This window comes from Meles meles, chromosome 6 (genome assembly GCF_922984935.1).
Source record: "Meles meles chromosome 6, mMelMel3.1 paternal haplotype, whole genome shotgun sequence".
NCBI classification, from domain to species: Eukaryota; Metazoa; Chordata; class Mammalia; order Carnivora; family Mustelidae; genus Meles; species Meles meles.
In genome coordinates, this window is record NC_060071.1 from 24,617,967 (window position 1) to 24,639,783 (window position 21,817).

Genomic DNA, 21,817 nt, shown 5'->3' on the forward strand with positions numbered 1-21,817 from the left:
CGGACGGCACCGAAGTCCCCGTGAGCGTGTGCCCCTGAGCCATCCCAGGGGCAGGGATCGCGAAACGTGGGCCGGGGGGCTGACAAGGCCTGGAAAGCGCGGGCTGGCCGCCCAAGGCCCAGGTGCACCCGAGGCCTCCTGATCAATTGCGGCGTGTCCGGGGGGCCCAGAAAGGGAGTGGACGTGAGACCCGTGGTCTCGGAGGCCACTGTGCCCTTCAGCAACACCTTGTTGCTCAAGGCCCGGCCCATGGCAGGTTTCTGCGGGCTGCACTGGCCCGAGCTCCTGTCCCGTCCTGCAGACGACCAAGGCGTTTGGGGCCCCGGGAGGCCACTTCCGAAGAGCCCACGAGGATTCGTTGAGCTGGCCAGACGGCACGGTTCCACTGGGGCGGGGGGGCAGAAACTGCACGTCCCAGGCCACAGCAGCCGTTGGGGCTCAGCCTCTCACCTGAGACTCTCAAGCACCCGGGATAGGGTCGTGGTGAAGCGGCACTGCACGGGCCGAGTCAGGTCCCTCGTCCAGAGCGGCCAGCGGGCGGTGTGCCTTGCTGCCGTGGTGGAGAGTGACCTGGCTTTCCCCGCTCGGCCGTGGGGGAGCCCTGGGCCCCGGCAACCTTTGGCTTCCCGGGCAGGGGCTCAGGTCCTTGGCTCCCAGGTGGCTCCAGGAGAGGGTGGGCGGCGTCCTGGCCAAACCTCCCGGGGCGCCGCTCTTGGCTCGCCACTCCGGGAGACAGCGGGGACCCGGCCAAAGCCCTGTGGTCCATGCCATGGTCAGGGGCCGTTCTCCAGAAGGCTGGGCTCCCACAGGGACCACGGTCTCCATTGCTTTGGGATGCCCCGGAAAGGGCAGCCGGGCCCTTGGGCCCGGCTCCTTCCTGGCGGACACCTGCCATGCTTGGCTCCGAACTCTGCCGGGCCCCCAGTGGCCAGGACTCCGGGAAAGGGGGCCCTGGGCCGCACGGCAGGCGCTTCAGACCAGGACGTTTGGACAGCTGGTCTCTCCGTCTCTCCTTAGAAACCCATCCACAATCGAGAAGCTCGCCCAGATGAGCACGTCTTGCTTGGCCCCGCCCTGCCCAGAGGTCTCACGTCTCAGGACCCGGGGGCATGGACGCGGTGCGGAATGCAGCCCCGGTAAGCAGCTTCGGGATGCCCCGAGGCCGCACGCATCGCCACCAGCTTGCTTGGGTCAGTGATGAGAACTCAAGTGGTCTCGAAGAGCGATGATGACCTAAAAATCATGCTCAATAGGATTACGCTGAGGCCCAAGACAGGCGTCTGTGCCGGGATCAGCCTCCCCCAGACCCTGGGGACCCTGGAGGTGCGCCGCAGTTGTGGGCGTGAGGCCATCGTACCCTCGGGGCTCCCCGTGCTGGCCCTGGCCTGTCTGTGCCCGTCAGGGGTCCGCTCGAGGTCGTGAGGCGTTCCGCCCGGCCTCCGGACCCAATCCACCTCGCAGGACAGCTCCCTCGGTGCCATTGCTTAGGAGACCGTTGCCCCTTGTGTCTTTCAGCGGGCCTCGGGGGCCGGAACTTGGTGCGGCGTGACCCAAGAGAGGTGAGTGGAAGACTCTGGGCCTGCAGGGAGATGCCAGGCGCCATGGGCATTGTCCGCGGAGCCCGGATCCCCGCACGGGCCCCGGCTCCAGCACTGTGCTAGGGATGGGGGCTGTGGTGGCCCACACAGCGTGGACCTGCCCATGCACAGCCGCCCTTCAGCAATCCCACGTGCAGGGAATGGGAAAGTTGGGCCAGGTCACTGGCAACGACTGGGGGCTGGGGGCATGCCGCCGTCGTCCCACATGGACCTGAGGCCTCCTTGTACGTCCAGCTGTGTCCTGTGCGCCCGAGAAGAGAGCGGACGTGAGTCCCTTGGTGTCAGGGCCCTCTGTCCCCTTCAGCGAGTGGTTGTCGCTCGAGTCACCCCAGCCGATGGTTCTGGAGAGGGCTGGAGAGGGCAGAGCTCATGAAGAATGCAGCAGACGCCCAAGTGTAAGCAGGGCACGGGAGGCTGCTGAAGTACAGCCCTCGAATGTTTCCTCGGATTTCCCGAGTCAGCAAGGTTTCCCTGGCCCAGGGGAAGAGTGGCGAGCCCCGGGCCACAGCAGGCCATGGGGCTGAGCCGGTCCTCTGAGGCCCCCAGAGGAAGCGCCGCCACAAGGGGAGAGTCAGGACCCTCCTGCAGGGCGGGCCGCGGTCTCCCGCCTTGCGCTGCTTGGTGGGAGACGGTGAGACGCGATTCCCTTTTTCGCCCTGGGCGATCAGGGCCTGGGGGCCACCGTTGGCTGCGAGTGCCAGGGCCCGGGTCCCTAGACCACCGCGGTCCCCATGTGTGGGAAGGCGTCCTTCGGGCCCTCACTTCCGGGTGCGCCACGCTTTGCTTGGGGCCCCGGCAGACATCGGGGGAGCACTGGAAATCCCTGTGCTCCAGGCCATGCTCTGGGGCCTTTCCTAGCAAGGGGAGGCTCCCACGGGGGCCCGGATCTCCGTGGATTTGGGAAGGCCAGGGATGGGCAGCGGGTCCCTTGTGTCCTGCCCCTTGCCCGAGGACCCGAGCCCTGGGTGGGTCAGCCGCCCGCCTGGACAGCACCGGCCAGGGCTTCGGGCTGGAGAGTTCTTGGCGGCATGGCACGGGCCAGCGAGCACGCCGTTCCGACGGCCGGCCTCCCCCTCCCTCCTTAGGCCCCCATCCCCAAGCGAGGATCTGGCCCTGACCACCAAGTCTTGCATCGCCCAGCCCCGCCGCCAGGTCCCATGCCTCAGGAAGCCGGGGTATGGCGCTGTCCTGAGAGCAGCCTCGGTAAGCAACTTCTGGGTGGTAGGGGACCTCCCGCGTCGCCTCGGGCGTGCTTGGGTCAATGATGAGAACTCATATGGTCTCGAAGAGCGATGAGGACCTAAAAATCACGCTCAATAGGATTACGCTGAGGCCCAAGGCAGGGGACCGTGCCGGGGTCAGCCTCCCCCAGAGCGTCGGGGCAGTGAGGGTGCGCTGCAGGTGGCCGCGGGAGGAGAACCACCTCTCGAGGCTCTCTGCTGTGGCCCCCGGACGTCGGTGCACCTGCGGGTGCCGACGGGGTGTTCTGGCGTTCCAGCTGGTCTACCGACCCAGGCCTCTTCCCCGGACAGCTGCCCGAGAGCCAGGGCTTAGCCACCCTTGTGTCCTTGTGTCTTTCAGCGGGCCTGGCTGGCAAGGTTCTTGGCGCGTCTCCCACCAGGAGAGGTGAGCGGAAGCCTCTGGGCTCCGAGGGAGGCCCCAGACCCCTTGGCCTGGCATCGGGAAGCGGGGACCCCAGCAGGGACTCCGCAGCTGGGCCTGGGCTGGGGATGCGGGTCCTCATTGTCCGGACGGCACCGAAGTCCCCGTGAGCGTGTGCCCCTGAGCCATCCCAGGGGCAGGGATCGCGAAACGTGGGCCGGGGGGCTGACAAGGCCTGGAAAGCGCGGGCTGGCCGCCCAAGGCCCAGGTGCACCCGAGGCCTCCTGATCAATTGCGGCGTGTCCGGGGGGCCCAGAAAGGGAGTGGACGTGAGACCCGTGGACTCGGAGGCCACTGTGCCCTTGAGCAACACCTTGTTGCTCAAGGCCCGGCCCATGGCAGGTTTCTGCGGGCTGCACTGGCCCGAGCTCCTGTCCCGTCCTGCAGACGACCAAGGCGTTTGGGGCCCCAGGAGGCCACTTCCGAAGAGCCCACGAGGATTCGTTGAGCTGGCCAGACGGCACGGTTCCACTGGGGCGGGGGGGCAGAAACTGCACGTCCCAGGCCACAGCAGCCGTTGGGGCTCAGCCTCTCACCTGAGACTCTCAAGCACCCGGGATAGGGTCGTGGTGAAGCGGCACTGCACGGGCCGAGTCAGGTCCCTCGTCCAGAGCGGCCAGCGGGCGGTGTGCCTTGCTGCCGTGGTGGAGAGTGACCTGGCTTTTCCCGCTCGGCCGTGGGGGAGCCCTGGGCCCCGGCAACCTTTGGCTTCCCGGGCAGGGGCTCAGGTCCTTGGCTCCCAGGTGGCTCCAGGAGAGGGTGGGCGGCGTCCTGGCCAAACCTCCCGGGCCGCCGCTCTTGGCTCGCCACTCCGGGAGACAGCGGGGACCCGGCCAAAGCCCTGTGGTCCATGCCATGGTCAGGGGCCGTTCTCCAGAAGGCTGGGCTCCCACAGGGACCACGGTCTCCATTGCTTTGGGATGCCCCGGAAAGGGCAGCCGGGCCCTTGGGCCCGGCTCCTTCCTGGCGGACACCTGCCATGCTTGGCTCCGAACTCTGCCGGGCCCCCAGTGGCCAGGACTCCGGGAAAGGGGGCCCTGGGCCGCACGGCAGGCGCTTCAGACCAGGACGTTTGGACAGCTGGTCTCTCCGTCTCTCCTTAGAAACCCATCCACAATCGAGAAGCTCGCCCAGATGAGCACGTCTTGCTTGGCCCCGCCCTGCCCAGAGGTCTCACGTCTCAGGACCCGGGGGCATGGACGCGGTGCGGAATGCAGCCCCGGTAAGCAGCTTCGGGGTGCCCCGAGGCCGCACGCATCGCCACCAGCTTGCTTGGGTCAGTGATGAGAACTCAAGTGGTCTCGAAGAGCGATGATGACCTAAAAATCATGCTCAATAGGATTACGCTGAGGCCCAAGACAGGCGTCTGTGCCGGGATCAGCCTCCCCCAGACCCTGGGGACCCTGGAGGTGCGCCGCAGTTGTGGGCGTGAGGCCATCGTACCCTCGGGGCTCCCCGTGCTGGCCCTGGCCTGTCTGTGCCCGTCAGGGGTCCGCTCGAGGTCGTGAGGCGTTCCGCCCGGCCTCCGGACCCAATCCACCTCGCAGGACAGCTCCCTCGGTGCCATTGCTTAGGAGACCGTTGCCCCTTGTGTGTTTCAGCGGGCCTCGGGGGCCGGAACTTGGTGCGGCGTGACCCAAGAGAGGTGAGTGGAAGACTCTGGGCCTGCAGGGAGATGCCAGGCGCCATGGGCATTGTCCGCGGAGCCCGGATCCCCGCACGGGCCCCGGCTCCAGCACTGTGCTAGGGATGGGGGCTGTGGTGGCCCACACAGCGTGGACCTGCCCATGCACAGCCGCCCTTCAGCAATCCCACGTGCAGGGAATGGGAAAGTTGGGCCAGGTCACTGGCAACGACTGGGGGCTGGGGGCATGCCGCCGTCGTCCCACATGGACCTGAGGCCTCCTTGTACGTCCAGCTGTGTCCTGTGCGCCCGAGAAGAGAGCGGACGTGAGTCCCTTGGTGTCAGGGCCCTCTGTCCCCTTCAGCGAGTGGTTGTCGCTCGAGTCACCCCAGCCGATGGTTCTGGAGAGGGCTGGAGAGGGCAGAGCTCATGAAGAATGCAGCAGACGCCCAAGTGTAAGCAGGGCACGGGAGGCTGCTGAAGTACAGCCCTCGAATGTTTCCTCGGATTTCCCGAGTCAGCAAGGTTTCCCTGGCCCAGGGGAAGAGTGGCGAGCCCCGGGCCACAGCAGGCCATGGGGCTGAGCCGGTCCTCTGAGGCCCCCAGAGGAAGCGCCGCCACAAGGGGAGAGTCAGGACCCTCCTGCAGGGCGGGCCGCGGTCTCCCGCCTTGCGCTGCTTGGTGGGAGACGGTGAGACGCGATTCCCTTTTTCGCCCTGGGCGATCAGGGCCTGGGGGCCACCGTTGGCTGCGAGTGCCAGGGCCCGGGTCCCTAGACCACCGCGGTCCCCATGTGTGGGAAGGCGTCCTTCGGGCCCTCACTTCCGGGTGCGCCACGCTTTGCTTGGGGCCCCGGCAGACATCGGGGGAGCACTGGAAATCCCTGTGCTCCAGGCCATGCTCTGGGGCCTTTCCTAGCAAGGGGAGGCTCCCACGGGGGCCCGGATCTCCGTGGATTTGGGAAGGCCAGGGATGGGCAGCGGGTCCCTTGTGTCCTGCCCCTTGCCCGCGGACCCGAGCCCTGGGTGGGTCAGCCGCCCGCCTGGACAGCACCGGCCAGGGCTTCGGGCTGGAGAGTTCTTGGCGGCATGGCACGGGCCAGCGAGCACGCCGTTCCGACGGCCGGCCTCCCCCTCCCTCCTTAGGCCCCCATCCCCAAGCGAGGATCTGGCCCTGACCACCAAGTCTTGCATCGCCCAGCCCCGCCGCCAGGTCCCATGCCTCAGGAAGCCGGGGTATGGCGCTGTCCTGAGAGCAGCCTCGGTAAGCAGCTTCTGGGTGGTAGGGGACCTCCCGCGTCGCCTCGGGCGTGCTTGGGTCATTGATGAGAACTCATATGGTCTCGAAGAGCGATGAGGACCTAAAAATCACGCTCAATAGGATTACGCTGAGGCCCAAGGCAGGGGACCGTGCCGGGGTCAGCCTCCCCCAGAGCGTCGGGGCAGTGAGGGTGCGCTGCAGGTGGCCGCGGGAGGAGAACCACCTCTCGAGGCTCTCTGCTGTGGCCCCCGGACGTCGGTGCACCTGCGGGTGCCGACGGGGTGTTCTGGCGTTCCAGCTGGTCTACCGACCCAGGCCTCTTCCCCGGACAGCTGCCCGAGAGCCAGGGCTTAGCCACCCTTGTGTCCTTGTGTCTTTCAGCGGGCCTGGCTGGCAAGGTTCTTGGCGCGTCTCCCACCAGGAGAGGTGAGCGGAAGCCTCTGGGCTCCGAGGGAGGCCCCAGACCCCTTGGCCTGGCATCGGGAAGCGGGGACCCCAGCAGGGACTCCGCAGCTGGGCCTGGGCTGGGGATGCGGGTCCTCATTGTCCGGACGGCACCGAAGTCCCCGTGAGCGTGTGCCCCTGAGCCATCCCAGGGGCAGGGATCGCGAAACGTGGGCCGGGGGGCTGACAAGGCCTGGAAAGCGCGGGCTGGCCGCCCAAGGCCCAGGTGCACCCGAGGCCTCCTGATCAATTGCGGCGTGTCCGGGGGGCCCAGAAAGGGAGTGGACGTGAGACCCGTGGTCTCGGAGGCCACTGTGCCCTTGAGCAACACCTTGTTGCTCAAGGCCCGGCCCATGGCAGGTTTCTGCGGGCTGCACTGGCCCGAGCTCCTGTCCCGTCCTGCAGACGACCAAGGCGTTTGGGGCCCCGGGAGGCCACTTCCGAAGAGCCCACGAGGATTCGTTGAGCTGGCCAGACGGCACGGTTCCACTGGGGCGGGGGGGCAGAAACTGCACGTCCCAGGCCACAGCAGCCGTTGGGGCTCAGCCTCTCACCTGAGACTCTCAAGCACCCGGGATAGGGTCGTGGTGAAGCGGCACTGCACGGGCCGAGTCAGGTCCCTCGTCCAGAGCGGCCAGCGGGCGGTGTGCCTTGCTGCCGTGGTGGAGAGTGACCTGGCTTTCCCCGCTCGGCCGTGGGGGAGCCCTGGGCCCCGGCAACCTTTGGCTTCCCGGGCAGGGGCTCAGGTCCTTGGCTCCCAGGTGGCTCCAGGAGAGGGTGGGCGGCGTCCTGGCCAAACCTCCCGGGCCGCCGCTCTTGGCTCGCCACTCCGGGAGACAGCGGGGACCCGGCCAAAGCCCTGTGGTCCATGCCATGGTCAGGGGCCGTTCTCCAGAAGGCTGGGCTCCCACAGGGACCACGGTCTCCATTGCTTTGGGATGCCCCGGAAAGGGCAGCCGGGCCCTTGGGCCCGGCTCCTTCCTGGCGGACACCTGCCATGCTTGGCTCCGAACTCTGCCGGGCCCCCAGTGGCCAGGACTCCGGGAAAGGGGGCCCTGGGCCGCACGGCAGGCGCTTCAGACCAGGACGTTTGGACAGCTGGTCTCTCCGTCTCTCCTTAGAAACCCATCCACAATCGAGAAGCTCGCCCAGATGAGCACGTCTTGCTTGGCCCCGCCCTGCCCAGAGGTCTCACGTCTCAGGACCCGGGGGCATGGACGCGGTGCGGAATGCAGCCCCGGTAAGCAGCTTCGGGGTGCCCCGAGGCCGCACGCATCGCCACCAGCTTGCTTGGGTCAGTGATGAGAACTCAAGTGGTCTCGAAGAGCGATGATGACCTAAAAATCATGCTCAATAGGATTACGCTGAGGCCCAAGACAGGCGTCTGTGCCGGGATCAGCCTCCCCCAGACCCTGGGGACCCTGGAGGTGCGCCGCAGTTGTGGGCGTGAGGCCATCGTACCCTCGGGGCTCCCCGTGCTGGCCCTGGCCTGTCTGTGCCCGTCAGGGGTCCGCTCGAGGTCGTGAGGCGTTCCGCCCGGCCTCCGGACCCAATCCACCTCGCAGGACAGCTCCCTCGGTGCCATTGCTTAGGAGACCGTTGCCCCTTGTGTCTTTCAGCGGGCCTCGGGGGCCGGAACTTGGTGCGGCGTGACCCAAGAGAGGTGAGTGGAAGACTCTGGGCCTGCAGGGAGATGCCAGGCGCCATGGGCATTGTCCGCGGAGCCCGGATCCCCGCACGGGCCCCCGCTCCAGCACTGTGCTAGGGATGGGGGCTGTGGTGGCCCACACAGCGTGGACCTGCCCATGCACAGCCGCCCTTCAGCAATCCCACGTGCAGGGAATGGGAAAGTTGGGCCAGGTCACTGGCAACGACTGGGGGCTGGGGGCATGCCGCCGTCGTCCCACATGGACCTGAGGCCTCCTTGTACGTCCAGCTGTGTCCTGTGCGCCCGAGAAGAGAGCGGACGTGAGTCCCTTGGTGTCAGGGCCCTCTGTCCCCTTCAGCGAGTGGTTGTCGCTCGAGTCACCCCAGCCGATGGTTCTGGAGAGGGCTGGAGAGGGCAGAGCTCATGAAGAATGCAGCAGACGCCCAAGTGTAAGCAGGGCACGGGAGGCTGCTGAAGTACAGCCCTCGAATGTTTCCTCGGATTTCCCGAGTCAGCAAGGTTTCCCTGGCCCAGGGGAAGAGTGGCGAGCCCCGGGCCACAGCAGGCCATGGGGCTGAGCCGGTCCTCTGAGGCCCCCAGAGGAAGCGCCGCCACAAGGGGAGAGTCAGGACCCTCCTGCAGGGCGGGCCGCGGTCTCCCGCCTTGCGCTGCTTGGTGGGAGACGGTGAGACGCGATTCCCTTTTTCGCCCTGGGCGATCAGGGCCTGGGGGCCACCGTTGGCTGCGAGTGCCAGGGCCCGGGTCCCTAGACCACCGCGGTCCCCATGTGTGGGAAGGCGTCCTTCGGGCCCTCACTTCCGGGTGCGCCACGCTTTGCTTGGGGCCCCGGCAGACATCGGGGGAGCACTGGAAATCCCTGTGCTCCAGGCCATGCTCTGGGGCCTTTCCTAGCAAGGGGAGGCTCCCACGGGGGCCCGGATCTCCGTGGATTTGGGAAGGCCAGGGATGGGCAGCGGGTCCCTTGTGTCCTGCCCCTTGCCCGCGGACCCGAGCCCTGGGTGGGTCAGCCGCCCGCCTGGACAGCACCGGCCAGGGCTTCGGGCTGGAGAGTTCTTGGCGGCATGGCACGGGCCAGCGAGCACGCCGTTCCGACGGCCGGCCTCCCCCTCCCTCCTTAGGCCCCCATCCCCAAGCGAGGATCTGGCCCTGACCACCAAGTCTTGCATCGCCCAGCCCCGCCGCCAGGTCCCATGCCTCAGGAAGCCGGGGTATGGCGCTGTCCTGAGAGCAGCCTCGGTAAGCAGCTTCTGGGTGGTAGGGGACCTCCCGCGTCGCCTCGGGCGTGCTTGGGTCAATGATGAGAACTCATATGGTCTCGAAGAGCGATGAGGACCTAAAAATCACGCTCAATAGGATTACGCTGAGGCCCAAGGCAGGGGACCGTGCCGGGGTCAGCCTCCCCCAGAGCGTCGGGGCAGTGAGGGTGCGCTGCAGGTGGCCGCGGGAGGAGAACCACCTCTCGAGGCTCTCTGCTGTGGCCCCCGGACGTCGGTGCACCTGCGGGTGCCGACGGGGTGTTCTGGCGTTCCAGCTGGTCTACCGACCCAGGCCTCTTCCCCGGACAGCTGCCCGAGAGCCAGGGCTTAGCCACCCTTGTGTCCTTGTGTCTTTCAGCGGGCCTGGCTGGCAAGGTTCTTGGCGCGTCTCCCACCAGGAGAGGTGAGCGGAAGCCTCTGGGCTCCGAGGGAGGCCCCAGACCCCTTGGCCTGGCATCGGGAAGCGGGGACCCCAGCAGGGACTCCGCAGCTGGGCCTGGGCTGGGGATGCGGGTCCTCATTGTCCGGACGGCACCGAAGTCCCCGTGAGCGTGTGCCCCTGAGCCATCCCAGGGGCAGGGATCGCGAAACGTGGGCCGGGGGGCTGACAAGGCCTGGAAAGCGCGGGCTGGCCGCCCAAGGCCCAGGTGCACCCGAGGCCTCCTGATCAATTGCGGCGTGTCCGGGGGGCCCAGAAAGGGAGTGGACGTGAGACCCGTGGTCTCGGAGGCCACTGTGCCCTTCAGCAACACCTTGTTGCTCAAGGCCCGGCCCATGGCAGGTTTCTGCGGGCTGCACTGGCCCGAGCTCCTGTCCCGTCCTGCAGACGACCAAGGCGTTTGGGGCCCCGGGAGGCCACTTCCGAAGAGCCCACGAGGATTCGTTGAGCTGGCCAGACGGCACGGTTCCACTGGGGCGGGGGGGCAGAAACTGCACGTCCCAGGCCACAGCAGCCGTTGGGGCTCAGCCTCTCACCTGAGACTCTCAAGCACCCGGGATAGGGTCGTGGTGAAGCGGCACTGCACGGGCCGAGTCAGGTCCCTCGTCCAGAGCGGCCAGCGGGCGGTGTGCCTTGCTGCCGTGGTGGAGAGTGACCTGGCTTTCCCCGCTCGGCCGTGGGGGAGCCCTGGGCCCCGGCAACCTTTGGCTTCCCGGGCAGGGGCTCAGGTCCTTGGCTCCCAGGTGGCTCCAGGAGAGGGTGGGCGGCGTCCTGGCCAAACCTCCCGGGCCGCCGCTCTTGGCTCGCCACTCCGGGAGACAGCGGGGACCCGGCCAAAGCCCTGTGGTCCATGCCATGGTCAGGGGCCGTTCTCCAGAAGGCTGGGCTCCCACAGGGACCACGGTCTCCATTGCTTTGGGATGCCCCGGAAAGGGCAGCCGGGCCCTTGGGCCCGGCTCCTTCCTGGCGGACACCTGCCATGCTTGGCTCCGAACTCTGCCGGGCCCCCAGTGGCCAGGACTCCGGGAAAGGGGGCCCTGGGCCGCACGGCAGGCGCTTCAGACCAGGACGTTTGGACAGCTGGTCTCTCCGTCTCTCCTTAGAAACCCATCCACAATCGAGAAGCTCGCCCAGATGAGCACGTCTTGCTTGGCCCCGCCCTGCCCAGAGGTCTCACGTCTCAGGACCCGGGGGCATGGACGCGGTGCGGAATGCAGCCCCGGTAAGCAGCTTCGGGGTGCCCCGAGGCCGCACGCATCGCCACCAGCTTGCTTGGGTCAGTGATGAGAACTCAAGTGGTCTCGAAGAGCGATGATGACCTAAAAATCATGCTCAATAGGATTACGCTGAGGCCCAAGACAGGCGTCTGTGCCGGGATCAGCCTCCCCCAGACCCTGGGGACCCTGGAGGTGCGCCGCAGTTGTGGGCGTGAGGCCATCGTACCCTCGGGGCTCCCCGTGCTGGCCCTGGCCTGTCTGTGCCCGTCAGGGGTCCGCTCGAGGTCGTGAGGCGTTCCGCCCGGCCTCCGGACCCAATCCACCTCGCAGGACAGCTCCCTCGGTGCCATTGCTTAGGAGACCGTTGCCCCTTGTGTCTTTCAGCGGGCCTCGGGGGCCGGAACTTGGTGCGGCGTGACCCAAGAGAGGTGAGTGGAAGACTCTGGGCCTGCAGGGAGATGCCAGGCGCCATGGGCATTGTCCGCGGAGCCCGGATCCCCGCACGGGCCCCGGCTCCAGCACTGTGCTAGGGATGGGGGCTGTGGTGGCCCACACAGCGTGGACCTGCCCATGCACAGCCGCCCTTCAGCAATCCCACGTGCAGGGAATGGGAAAGTTGGGCCAGGTCACTGGCAACGACTGGGGGCTGGGGGCATGCCGCCGTCGTCCCACATGGACCTGAGGCCTCCTTGTACGTCCAGCTGTGTCCTGTGCGCCCGAGAAGAGAGCGGACGTGAGTCCCTTGGTGTCAGGGCCCTCTGTCCCCTTCAGCGAGTGGTTGTCGCTCGAGTCACCCCAGCCGATGGTTCTGGAGAGGGCTGGAGAGGGCAGAGCTCATGAAGAATGCAGCAGACGCCCAAGTGTAAGCAGGGCACGGGAGGCTGCTGAAGTACAGCCCTCGAATGTTTCCTCGGATTTCCCGAGTCAGCAAGGTTTCCCTGGCCCAGGGGAAGAGTGGCGAGCCCCGGGCCACAGCAGGCCATGGGGCTGAGCCGGTCCTCTGAGGCCCCCAGAGGAAGCGCCGCCACAAGGGGAGAGTCAGGACCCTCCTGCAGGGCGGGCCGCGGTCTCCCGCCTTGCGCTGCTTGGTGGGAGACGGTGAGACGCGATTCCCTTTTTCGCCCTGGGCGATCAGGGCCTGGGGGCCACCGTTGGCTGCGAGTGCCAGGGCCCGGGTCCCTAGACCACCGCGGTCCCCATGTGTGGGAAGGCGTCCTTCGGGCCCTCACTTCCGGGTGCGCCACGCTTTGCTTGGGGCCCCGGCAGACATCGGGGGAGCACTGGAAATCCCTGTGCTCCAGGCCATGCTCTGGGGCCTTTCCTAGCAAGGGGAGGCTCCCACGGGGGCCCGGATCTCCGTGGATTTGGGAAGGCCAGGGATGGGCAGCGGGTCCCTTGTGTCCTGCCCCTTGCCCGCGGACCCGAGCCCTGGGTGGGTCAGCCGCCCGCCTGGACAGCACCGGCCAGGGCTTCGGGCTGGAGAGTTCTTGGCGGCATGGCACGGGCCAGCGAGCACGCCGTTCCGACGGCCGGCCTCCCCCTCCCTCCTTAGGCCCCCATCCCCAAGCGAGGATCTGGCCCTGACCACCAAGTCTTGCATCGCCCAGCCCCGCCGCCAGGTCCCATGCCTCAGGAAGCCGGGGTATGGCGCCGTCCTGAGAGCAGCCTCGGTAAGCAGCTTCTGGGTGGTAGGGGACCTCCCGCGTCGCCTCGGGCGTGCTTGGGTCAATGATGAGAACTCATATGGTCTCGAAGAGCGATGAGGACCTAAAAATCACGCTCAATAGGATTACGCTGAGGCCCAAGGCAGGGGACCGTGCCGGGGTCAGCCTCCCCCAGAGCGTCGGGGCAGTGAGGGTGCGCTGCAGGTGGCCGCGGGAGGAGAACCACCTCTCGAGGCTCTCTGCTGTGGCCCCCGGACGTCGGTGCACCTGCGGGTGCCGACGGGGTGTTCTGGCGTTCCAGCTGGTCTACCGACCCAGGCCTCTTCCCCGGACAGCTGCCCGAGAGCCAGGGCTTAGCCACCCTTGTGTCCTTGTGTCTTTCAGCGGGCCTGGCTGGCAAGGTTCTTGGCGCGTCTCCCACCAGGAGAGGTGAGCGGAAGCCTCTGGGCTCCGAGGGAGGCCCCAGACCCCTTGGCCTGGCATCGGGAAGCGGGGACCCCAGCAGGGACTCCGCAGCTGGGCCTGGGCTGGGGATACGGGTCCTCATTGTCCGGACGGCACCGAAGTCCCCGTGAGCGTGTGCCCCTGAGCCATCCCAGGGGCAGGGATCGCGAAACGTGGGCCGGGGGGCTGACAAGGCCTGGAAAGCGCGGGCTGGCCGCCCAAGGCCCAGGTGCACCCGAGGCCTCCTGATCAATTGCGGCGTGTCCGGGGGGCCCAGAAAGGGAGTGGACGTGAGACCCGTGGTCTCGGAGGCCACTGTGCCCTTCAGCAACACCTTGTTGCTCAAGGCCCGGCCCATGGCAGGTTTCTGCGGGCTGCACTGGCCCGAGCTCCTGTCCCGTCCTGCAGACGACCAAGGCGTTTGGGGCCCCGGGAGGCCACTTCCGAAGAGCCCACGAGGATTCGTTGAGCTGGCCAGACGGCACGGTTCCACTGGGGCGGGGGGGCAGAAACTGCACGTCCCAGGCCACAGCAGCCGTTGGGGCTCAGCCTCTCACCTGAGACTCTCAAGCACCCGGGATAGGGTCGTGGTGAAGCGGCACTGCACGGGCCGAGTCAGGTCCCTCGTCCAGAGCGGCCAGCGGGCGGTGTGCCTTGCTGCCGTGGTGGAGAGTGACCTGGCTTTCCCCGCTCGGCCGTGGGGGAGCCCTGGGCCCCGGCAACCTTTGGCTTCCCGGGCAGGGGCTCAGGTCCTTGGCTCCCAGGTGGCTCCAGGAGAGGGTGGGCGGCGTCCTGGCCAAACCTCCCGGGCCGCCGCTCTTGGCTCGCCACTCCGGGAGACAGCGGGGACCCGGCCAAAGCCCTGTGGTCCATGCCATGGTCAGGGGCCGTTCTCCAGAAGGCTGGGCTCCCACAGGGACCACGGTCTCCATTGCTTTGGGATGCCCCGGAAAGGGCAGCCGGGCCCTTGGGCCCGGCTCCTTCCTGGCGGACACCTGCCATGCTTGGCTCCGAACTCTGCCGGGCCCCCAGTGGCCAGGACTCCGGGAAAGGGGGCCCTGGGCCGCACGGCAGGCGCTTCAGACCAGGACGTTTGGACAGCTGGTCTCTCCGTCTCTCCTTAGAAACCCATCCACAATCGAGAAGCTCGCCCAGATGAGCACGTCTTGCTTGGCCCCGCCCTGCCCAGAGGTCTCACGTCTCAGGACCCGGGGGCATGGACGCGGTGCGGAATGCAGCCCCGGTAAGCAGCTTCGGGGTGCCCCGAGGCCGCACGCATCGCCACCAGCTTGCTTGGGTCAGTGATGAGAACTCAAGTGGTCTCGAAGAGCGATGATGACCTAAAAATCATGCTCAATAGGATTACGCTGAGGCCCAAGACAGGCGTCTGTGCCGGGATCAGCCTCCCCCAGACCCTGGGGACCCTGGAGGTGCGCCGCAGTTGTGGGCGTGAGGCCATCGTACCCTCGGGGCTCCCCGTGCTGGCCCTGGCCTGTCTGTGCCCGTCAGGGGTCCGCTCGAGGTCGTGAGGCGTTCCGCCCGGCCTCCGGACCCAATCCACCTCGCAGGACAGCTCCCTCGGTGCCATTGCTTAGGAGACCGTTGCCCCTTGTGTCTTTCAGCGGGCCTCGGGGGCCGGAACTTGGTGCGGCGTGACCCAAGAGAGGTGAGTGGAAGACTCTGGGCCTGCAGGGAGATGCCAGGCGCCATGGGCATTGTCCGCGGAGCCCGGATCCCCGCACGGGCCCCGGCTCCAGCACTGTGCTAGGGATGGGGGCTGTGGTGGCCCACACAGCGTGGACCTGCCCATGCACAGCCGCCCTTCAGCAATCCCACGTGCAGGGAATGGGAAAGTTGGGCCAGGTCACTGGCAACGACTGGGGGCTGGGGGCATGCCGCCGTCGTCCCACATGGACCTGAGGCCTCCTTGTACGTCCAGCTGTGTCCTGTGCGCCCGAGAAGAGAGCGGACGTGAGTCCCTTGGTGTCAGGGCCCTCTGTCCCCTTCAGCGAGTGGTTGTCGCTCGAGTCACCCCAGCCGATGGTTCTGGAGAGGGCTGGAGAGGGCAGAGCTCATGAAGAATGCAGCAGACGACCAAGTGTAAGCAGGGCACGGGAGGCTGCTGAAGTACAGCCCTCGAATGTTTCCTCGGATTTCCCGAGTCAGCAAGGTTTCCCTGGCCCAGGGGAAGAGTGGCGAGCCCCGGGCCACAGCAGGCCATGGGGCTGAGCCGGTCCTCTGAGGCCCCCAGAGGAAGCGCCGCCACAAGGGGAGAGTCAGGACCCTCCTGCAGGGCGGGCCGCGGTCTCCTGCCTTGCGCTGCTTGGTGGGAGACGGTGAGACGCGATTCCCTTTTTCGCCCTGGGCGATCAGGGCCTGGGGGCCACCGTTGGCTGCGAGTGCCAGGGCCCGGGTCCCTAGACCACCGCGGTCCCCGTGTGTGGGAAGGCGTCCTTCGGGCCCTCACTTCCGGGTGCGCCACGCTTTGCTTGGGGCCCCGGCAGACATCGGGGGAGCACTGGAAATCCCTGTGCTCCAGGCCATGCTCTGGGGCCTTTCCTAGCAAGGGGAGGCTCCCACGGGGGCCCGGATCTCCGTGGATTTGGGAAGGCCAGGGATGGGCAGCGGGTCCCTTGTGTCCTGCCCCTTGCCCGCGGACCCGAGCCCTGGGTGGGTCAGCCGCCCGCCTGGACAGCACCGGCCAGGGCTTCGGGCTGGAGAGTTCTTGGCGGCATGGCACGGGCCAGCGAGCACGCCGTTCCGACGGCCGGCCTCCCCCTCCCTCCTTAGGCCCCCATCCCCAAGCGAGGATCTTGCCCTGACCACCAAGTCTTGCATCGCCCAGCCCCGCCGCCAGGTCCCATGCCTCAGGAAGCCGGGGTATGGCGCTGTCCTGAGAGCAGCCTCGGTAAGCAGCTTCTGGGTGGTAGGGGACCTCCCGCGTCGCCTCGGGCGTGCTTGGGTCAATGATGAGAACTCATATGGTCTCGAAGAGCGATGAGGACCTAAAAATCACGCTCAATAGGATTACGCTGAGGCCCAAGGCAGGGGACCGTGCCGGGGTCAGCCTCCCCCAGAGCGTCGGGGCAGTGAGGGTGCGCTGCAGGTGGCCGCGGGAGGAGAACCACCTCTCGAGGCTCTCTGCTGTGGCCCCCGGACGTCGGTGCACCTGCGGGTGCCGACGGGGTGTTCTGGCGTTCCAGCTGGTCTACCGACCCAGGCCTCTTCCCCGGACAGCTGCCCGAGAGCCAGGGCTTAGCCACCCTTGTGTCCTTGTGTCTTTCAGCGGGCCTGGCTGGCAAGGTTCTTGGCGCGTCTCCCACCAGGAGAGGTGAGCGGAAGCCTCTGGGCTCCGAGGGAGGCCCCAGACCCCTTGGCCTGGCATCGGGAAGCGGGGACCCCAGCAGGGACTCCGCAGCTGGGCCTGGGCTGGGGATGCGGGTCCTCATTGTCCGGACGGCACCGAAGTCCCCGTGAGCGTGTGCCCCTGAGCCATCCCAGGGGCAGGGATCGCGAAACGTGGGCCGGGGGGCTGACAAGGCCTGGAAAGCGCGGGCTGGCCGCCCAAGGCCCAGGTGCACCCGAGGCCTCCTGATCAATTGCGGCGTGTCCGGGGGGCCCAGAAAGGGAGTGGACGTGAGACCCGTGGTCTCGGAGGCCACTGTGCCCTTGAGCAACACCTTGTTGCTCAAGGCCCGGCCCATGGCAGGTTTCTGCGGGCTGCACTGGCCCGAGCTCCTGTCCCGTCCTGCAGACGACCAAGGCGTTTGGGGCCCCGGGAGGCCACTTCCGAAGAGCCCACGAGGATTCGTTGAGCTGGCCAGACGGCACGGTTCCACTGGGGCGGGGGGGCAGAAACTGCACGTCCCAGGCCACAGCAGCCGTTGGGGCTCAGCCTCTCACCTGAGACTCTCAAGCACCCGGGATAGGGTCGTGGTGAAGCGGCACTGCACGGGCCGAGTCAGGTCCCTCGTCCAGAGCGGCCAGCGGGCGGTGTGCCTTGCTGCCGTGGTGGAGAGTGACCTGGCTTTCCCCGCTCGGCCGTGGGGGAGCCCTGGGCCCCGGCAACCTTTGGCTTCCCGGGCAGGGGCTCAGGTCCTTGGCTCCCAGGTGGCTCCAGGAGAGGGTGGGCGGCGTCCTGGCCAAACCTCCCGGGCCGCCGCTCTTGGCTCGCCACTCCGGGAGACAGCGGGGACCCGGCCAAAGCCCTGTGGTCCATGCCATGGTCAGGGGCCGTTCTCCAGAAGGCTGGGCTCCCACAGGGACCACGGTCTCCATTGCTTTGGGATGCCCCGGAAAGGGCAGCCGGGCCCTTGGGCCCGGCTCCTTCCTGGCGGACACCTGCCATGCTTGGCTCCGAACTCTGCCGGGCCCCCAGTGGCCAGGACTCCGGGAAAGGGGGCCCTGGGCCGCACGGCAGGCGCTTCAGACCAGGACGTTTGGACAGCTGGTCTCTCCGTCTCTCCTTAGAAACCCATCCACAATCGAGAAGCTCGCCCAGATGAGCACGTCTTGCTTGGCCCCGCCCTGCCCAGAGGTCTCACGTCTCAGGACCCGGGGGCATGGACGCGGTGCGGAATGCAGCCCCGGTAAGCAGCTTCGGGGTGCCCCGAGGCCGCACGCATCGCCACCAGCTTGCTTGGGTCAGTGATGAGAACTCAAGTGGTCTCGAAGAGCGATGATGACCTAAAAATCATGCTCAATAGGATTACGCTGAGGCCCAAGACAGGCGTCTGTGCCGGGATCAGCCTCCCCCAGACCCTGGGGACCCTGGAGGTGCGCCGCAGTTGTGGGCGTGAGGCCATCGTACCCTCGGGGCTCCCCGTGCTGGCCCTGGCCTGTCTGTGCCCGTCAGGGGTCCGCTCGAGGTCGTGAGGCGTTCCGCCCGGCCTCCGGACCCAATCCACCTCGCAGGACAGCTCCCTCGGTGCCATTGCTTAGGAGACCGTTGCCCCTTGTGTCTTTCAGCGGGCCTCGGGGGCCGGAACTTGGTGCGGCGTGACCCAAGAGAGGTGAGTGGAAGACTCTGGGCCTGCAGGGAGATGCCAGGCGCCATGGGCATTGTCCGCGGAGCCCGGATCCCCGCACGGGCCCCGGCTCCAGCACTGTGCTAGGGATGGGGGCTGTGGTGGCCCACACAGCGTGGACCTGCCCATGCACAGCCGCCCTTCAGCAATCCCACGTGCAGGGAATGGGAAAGTTGGGCCAGGTCACTGGCAACGACTGGGGGCTGGGGGCATGCCGCCGTCGTCCCACATGGACCTGAGGCCTCCTTGTACGTCCAGCTGTGTCCTGTGTGCCCGAGAAGAGAGCGGACGTGAGTCCCTTGGTGTCAGGGCCCTCTGTCCCCTTCAGCGAGTGGTTGTCGCTCGAGTCACCCCAGCCGATGGTTCTGGAGAGGGCTGGAGAGGGCAGAGCTCATGAAGAATGCAGCAGACGCCCAAGTGTAAGCAGGGCACGGGAGGCTGCTGAAGTACAGCCCTCGAATGTTTCCTCGGATTTCCCGAGTCAGCAAGGTTTCCCTGGCCCAGGGGAAGAGTGGCGAGCCCCGGGCCACAGCAGGCCATGGGGCTGAGCCGGTCCTCTGAGGCCCCCAGAGGAAGCGCCGCCACAAGGGGAGAGTCAGGACCCTCCTGCAGGGCGGGCCGCGGTCTCCCGCCTTGCGCTGCTTGGTGGGAGACGGTGAGACGCGATTCCCTTTTTCGCCCTGGGCGATCAGGGCCTGGGGGCCACCGTTGGCTGCGAGTGCCAGGGCCCGGGTCCCTAGACCACCGCGGTCCCCATGTGTGGGAAGGCGTCCTTCGGGCCCTCACTTCCCGGTGCGCCACGCTTTGCTTGGGGCCCCGGCAGACATCGGGGGAGCACTGGAAATCCCTGTGCTCCAGGCCATGCTCTGGGGCCTTTCCTAGCAAGGGGAGGCTCCCACGGGGGCCCGGATCTCCGTGGATTTGGGAAGGCCAGGGATGGGCAGCGGGTCCCTTGTGTCCTGCCCCTTGCCCGCGGACCCGAGCCCTGGGTGGGTCAGCCGCCCGCCTGGACAGCACCGGCCAGGGCTTCGGGCTGGAGAGTTCTTGGCGGCATGGCACGGGCCAGCGAGCACGCCGTTCCGACGGCCGGCCTCCCCCTCCCTCCTTAGGCCCCCATCCCCAAGCGAGGATCTGGCCCTGACCACCAAGTCTTGCATCGCCCAGCCCCGCCGCCAGGTCCCATGCCTCAGGAAGCCGGGGTATGGCGCCGTCCTGAGAGCAGCCTCGGTAAGCAGCTTCTGGGTGGTAGGGGACCTCCCGCGTCGCCTCGGGCGTGCTTGGGTCAATGATGAGAACTCATATGGTCTCGAAGAGCGATGAGGACCTAAAAATCACGCTCAATAGGATTACGCTGAGGCCCAAGGCAGGGGACCGTGCCGGGGTCAGCCTCCCCCAGAGCGTCGGGGCAGTGAGGGTGCGCTGCAGGTGGCCGCGGGAGGAGAACCACCTCTCGAGGCTCTCTGCTGTGGCCCCCGGACGTCGGTGCACCTGCGGGTGCCGACGGGGTGTTCTGGCGTTCCAGCTGGTCTACCGACCCAGGCCTCTTCCCCGGACAGCTGCCCGAGAGCCAGGGCTTAGCCACCCTTGTGTCCTTGTGTCTTTCAGCGGGCCTGGCTGGCAAGGTTCTTGGCGCGTCTCCCACCAGGAGAGGTGAGCGGAAGCCTCTGGGCTCCGAGGGAGGCCCCAGACCCCTTGGCCTGGCATCGGGAAGCGGGGACCCCAGCAGGGACTCCGCAGCTGGGCCTGGGCTGGGGATGCGGGTCCTCATTGTCCGGACGGCACCGAAGTCCCCGTGAGCGTGTGCCCCTGAGCCATCCCAGGGGCAGGGATCGCGAAACGTGGGCCGGGGGGCTGACAAGGCCTGGAAAGCGCGGGCTGGCCGCCCAAGGCCCAGGTGCACCCGAGGCCTCCTGATCAATTGCGGCGTGTCCGGGGGGCCCAGAAAGGGAGTGGACGTGAGACCCGTGGTCTCGGAGGCCACTGTGCCCTTGAGCAACACCTTGTTGCTCAAGGCCCGGCCCATGGCAGGTTTCTGCGGGCTGCACTGGCCCGAGCTCCTGTCCCGTCCTGCAGACGACCAAGGCGTTTGGGGCCCCGGGAGGCCACTTCCGAAGAGCCCACGAGGATTCGTTGAGCTGGCCAGACGGCACGGTTCCACTGGGGCGGGGGGGCAGAAACTGCACGTCCCAGGCCACAGCAGCCGTTGGGGCTCAGCCTCTCACCTGAGACTCTCAAGCACCCGGGATAGGGTCGTGGTGAAGCGGCACTGCACGGGCCGAGTCAGGTCCCTCGTCCAGAGCGGCCAGCGGGCGGTGTGCCTTGCTGCCGTGGTGGAGAGTGACCTGGCTTTCCCCGCTCGGCCGTGGGGGAGCCCTGGGCCCCGGCAACCTTTGGCTTCCCGGGCAGGGGCTCAGGTCCTTGGCTCCCAGGTGGCTCCAGGAGAGGGTGGGCGGCGTCCTGGCCAAACCTCCCGGGCCGCCGCTCTTGGCTCGCCACTCCGGGAGACAGCGGGGACCCGGCCAAAGCCCTGTGGTCCATGCCATGGTCAGGGGCCGTTCTCCAGAAGGCTGGGCTCCCACAGGGACCACGGTCTCCATTGCTTTGGGATGCCCCGGAAAGGGCAGCCGGGCCCTTGGGCCCGGCTCCTTCCTGGCGGACACCTGCCATGCTTGGCTCCGAACTCTGCCGGGCCCCCAGTGGCCAGGACTCCGGGAAAGGGGGCCCTGGGCCGCACGGCAGGCGCTTCAGACCAGGACGTTTGGACAGCTGGTCTCTCCGTCTCTCCTTAGAAACCCATCCACAATCGAGAAGCTCGCCCAGATGAGCACGTCTTGCTTGGCCCCGCCCTGCCCAGAGGTCTCACGTCTCAGGACCCGGGGGCATGGACGCGGTGCGGAATGCAGCCCCGGTAAGCAGCTTCGGGGTGCCCCGAGGCCGCACGCATCGCCACCAGCTTGCTTGGGTCAGTGATGAGAACTCAAGTGGTCTCGAAGAGCGATGATGACCTAAAAATCATGCTCAATAGGATTACGCTGAGGCCCAAGACAGGCGTCTGTGCCGGGATCAGCCTCCCCCAGACCCTGGGGACCCTGGAGGTGCGCCGCAGTTGTGGGCGTGAGGCCATCGTACCCTCGGGGCTCCCCGTGCTGGCCCTGGCCTGTCTGTGCCCGTCAGGGGTCCGCTCGAGGTCGTGAGGCGTTCCGCCCGGCCTCCGGACCCAATCCACCTCGCAGGACAGCTCCCTCGGTGCCATTGCTTAGGAGACCGTTGCCCCTTGTGTCTTTCAGCGGGCCTCGGGGGCCGGAACTTGGTGCGGCGTGACCCAAGAGAGGTGAGTGGAAGACTCTGGGCCTGCAGGGAGATGCCAGGCGCCATGGGCATTGTCCGCGGAGCCCGGATCCCCGCACGGGCCCCGGCTCCAGCACTGTGCTAGGGATGGGGGCTGTGGTGGCCCACACAGCGTGGACCTGCCCATGCACAGCCGCCCTTCAGCAATCCCACGTGCAGGGAATG

At 67.6% G+C, this 21,817-nt stretch overlaps 13 non-coding genes across 13 annotated transcripts; all 13 read left to right on the forward strand.

Moving 5' to 3' along the window:
- Positions 1–1,188: 1,188 nt before the first annotated feature.
- LOC123945652 lies at positions 1,189–1,269 on the forward strand. Its single transcript, XR_006819469.1, has one exon. It is a non-coding gene; the product is annotated as a small nucleolar RNA SNORD115 (small nucleolar RNA).
- Positions 1,270–2,853: 1,584 nt separating this feature from the next.
- Positions 2,854–2,934, forward strand: LOC123945500. The gene has a single exon (XR_006819324.1). It is a non-coding gene; the product is annotated as a small nucleolar RNA SNORD115 (small nucleolar RNA).
- Positions 2,935–4,534: 1,600 nt separating this feature from the next.
- Positions 4,535–4,615, forward strand: LOC123945653. Its single transcript, XR_006819470.1, has one exon. It is a non-coding gene; the product is annotated as a small nucleolar RNA SNORD115 (small nucleolar RNA).
- A 1,584-nt stretch (positions 4,616–6,199) lies between these two features.
- Positions 6,200–6,280, forward strand: LOC123945044. The gene has a single exon (XR_006818966.1). It is a non-coding gene; the product is annotated as a small nucleolar RNA SNORD115 (small nucleolar RNA).
- Positions 6,281–7,880: 1,600 nt separating this feature from the next.
- Positions 7,881–7,961, forward strand: LOC123945654. The gene has a single exon (XR_006819471.1). It is a non-coding gene; the product is annotated as a small nucleolar RNA SNORD115 (small nucleolar RNA).
- A 1,584-nt stretch (positions 7,962–9,545) lies between these two features.
- LOC123945501 lies at positions 9,546–9,626 on the forward strand. Its single transcript, XR_006819325.1, has one exon. It is a non-coding gene; the product is annotated as a small nucleolar RNA SNORD115 (small nucleolar RNA).
- Positions 9,627–11,226: 1,600 nt separating this feature from the next.
- On the forward strand, positions 11,227–11,307 carry LOC123945655. Its single transcript, XR_006819472.1, has one exon. It is a non-coding gene; the product is annotated as a small nucleolar RNA SNORD115 (small nucleolar RNA).
- A 1,584-nt stretch (positions 11,308–12,891) lies between these two features.
- On the forward strand, positions 12,892–12,972 carry LOC123945502. The gene has a single exon (XR_006819326.1). It is a non-coding gene; the product is annotated as a small nucleolar RNA SNORD115 (small nucleolar RNA).
- Positions 12,973–14,572: 1,600 nt separating this feature from the next.
- Positions 14,573–14,653, forward strand: LOC123945656. Its single transcript, XR_006819473.1, has one exon. It is a non-coding gene; the product is annotated as a small nucleolar RNA SNORD115 (small nucleolar RNA).
- Positions 14,654–16,237: 1,584 nt separating this feature from the next.
- LOC123945503 lies at positions 16,238–16,318 on the forward strand. The gene has a single exon (XR_006819327.1). It is a non-coding gene; the product is annotated as a small nucleolar RNA SNORD115 (small nucleolar RNA).
- Positions 16,319–17,918: 1,600 nt separating this feature from the next.
- Positions 17,919–17,999, forward strand: LOC123945657. The gene has a single exon (XR_006819474.1). It is a non-coding gene; the product is annotated as a small nucleolar RNA SNORD115 (small nucleolar RNA).
- A 1,584-nt stretch (positions 18,000–19,583) lies between these two features.
- Positions 19,584–19,664, forward strand: LOC123945504. The gene has a single exon (XR_006819328.1). It is a non-coding gene; the product is annotated as a small nucleolar RNA SNORD115 (small nucleolar RNA).
- Positions 19,665–21,264: 1,600 nt separating this feature from the next.
- On the forward strand, positions 21,265–21,345 carry LOC123945658. The gene has a single exon (XR_006819475.1). It is a non-coding gene; the product is annotated as a small nucleolar RNA SNORD115 (small nucleolar RNA).
- The last annotated feature ends 472 nt before the right edge of the window (positions 21,346–21,817 follow it).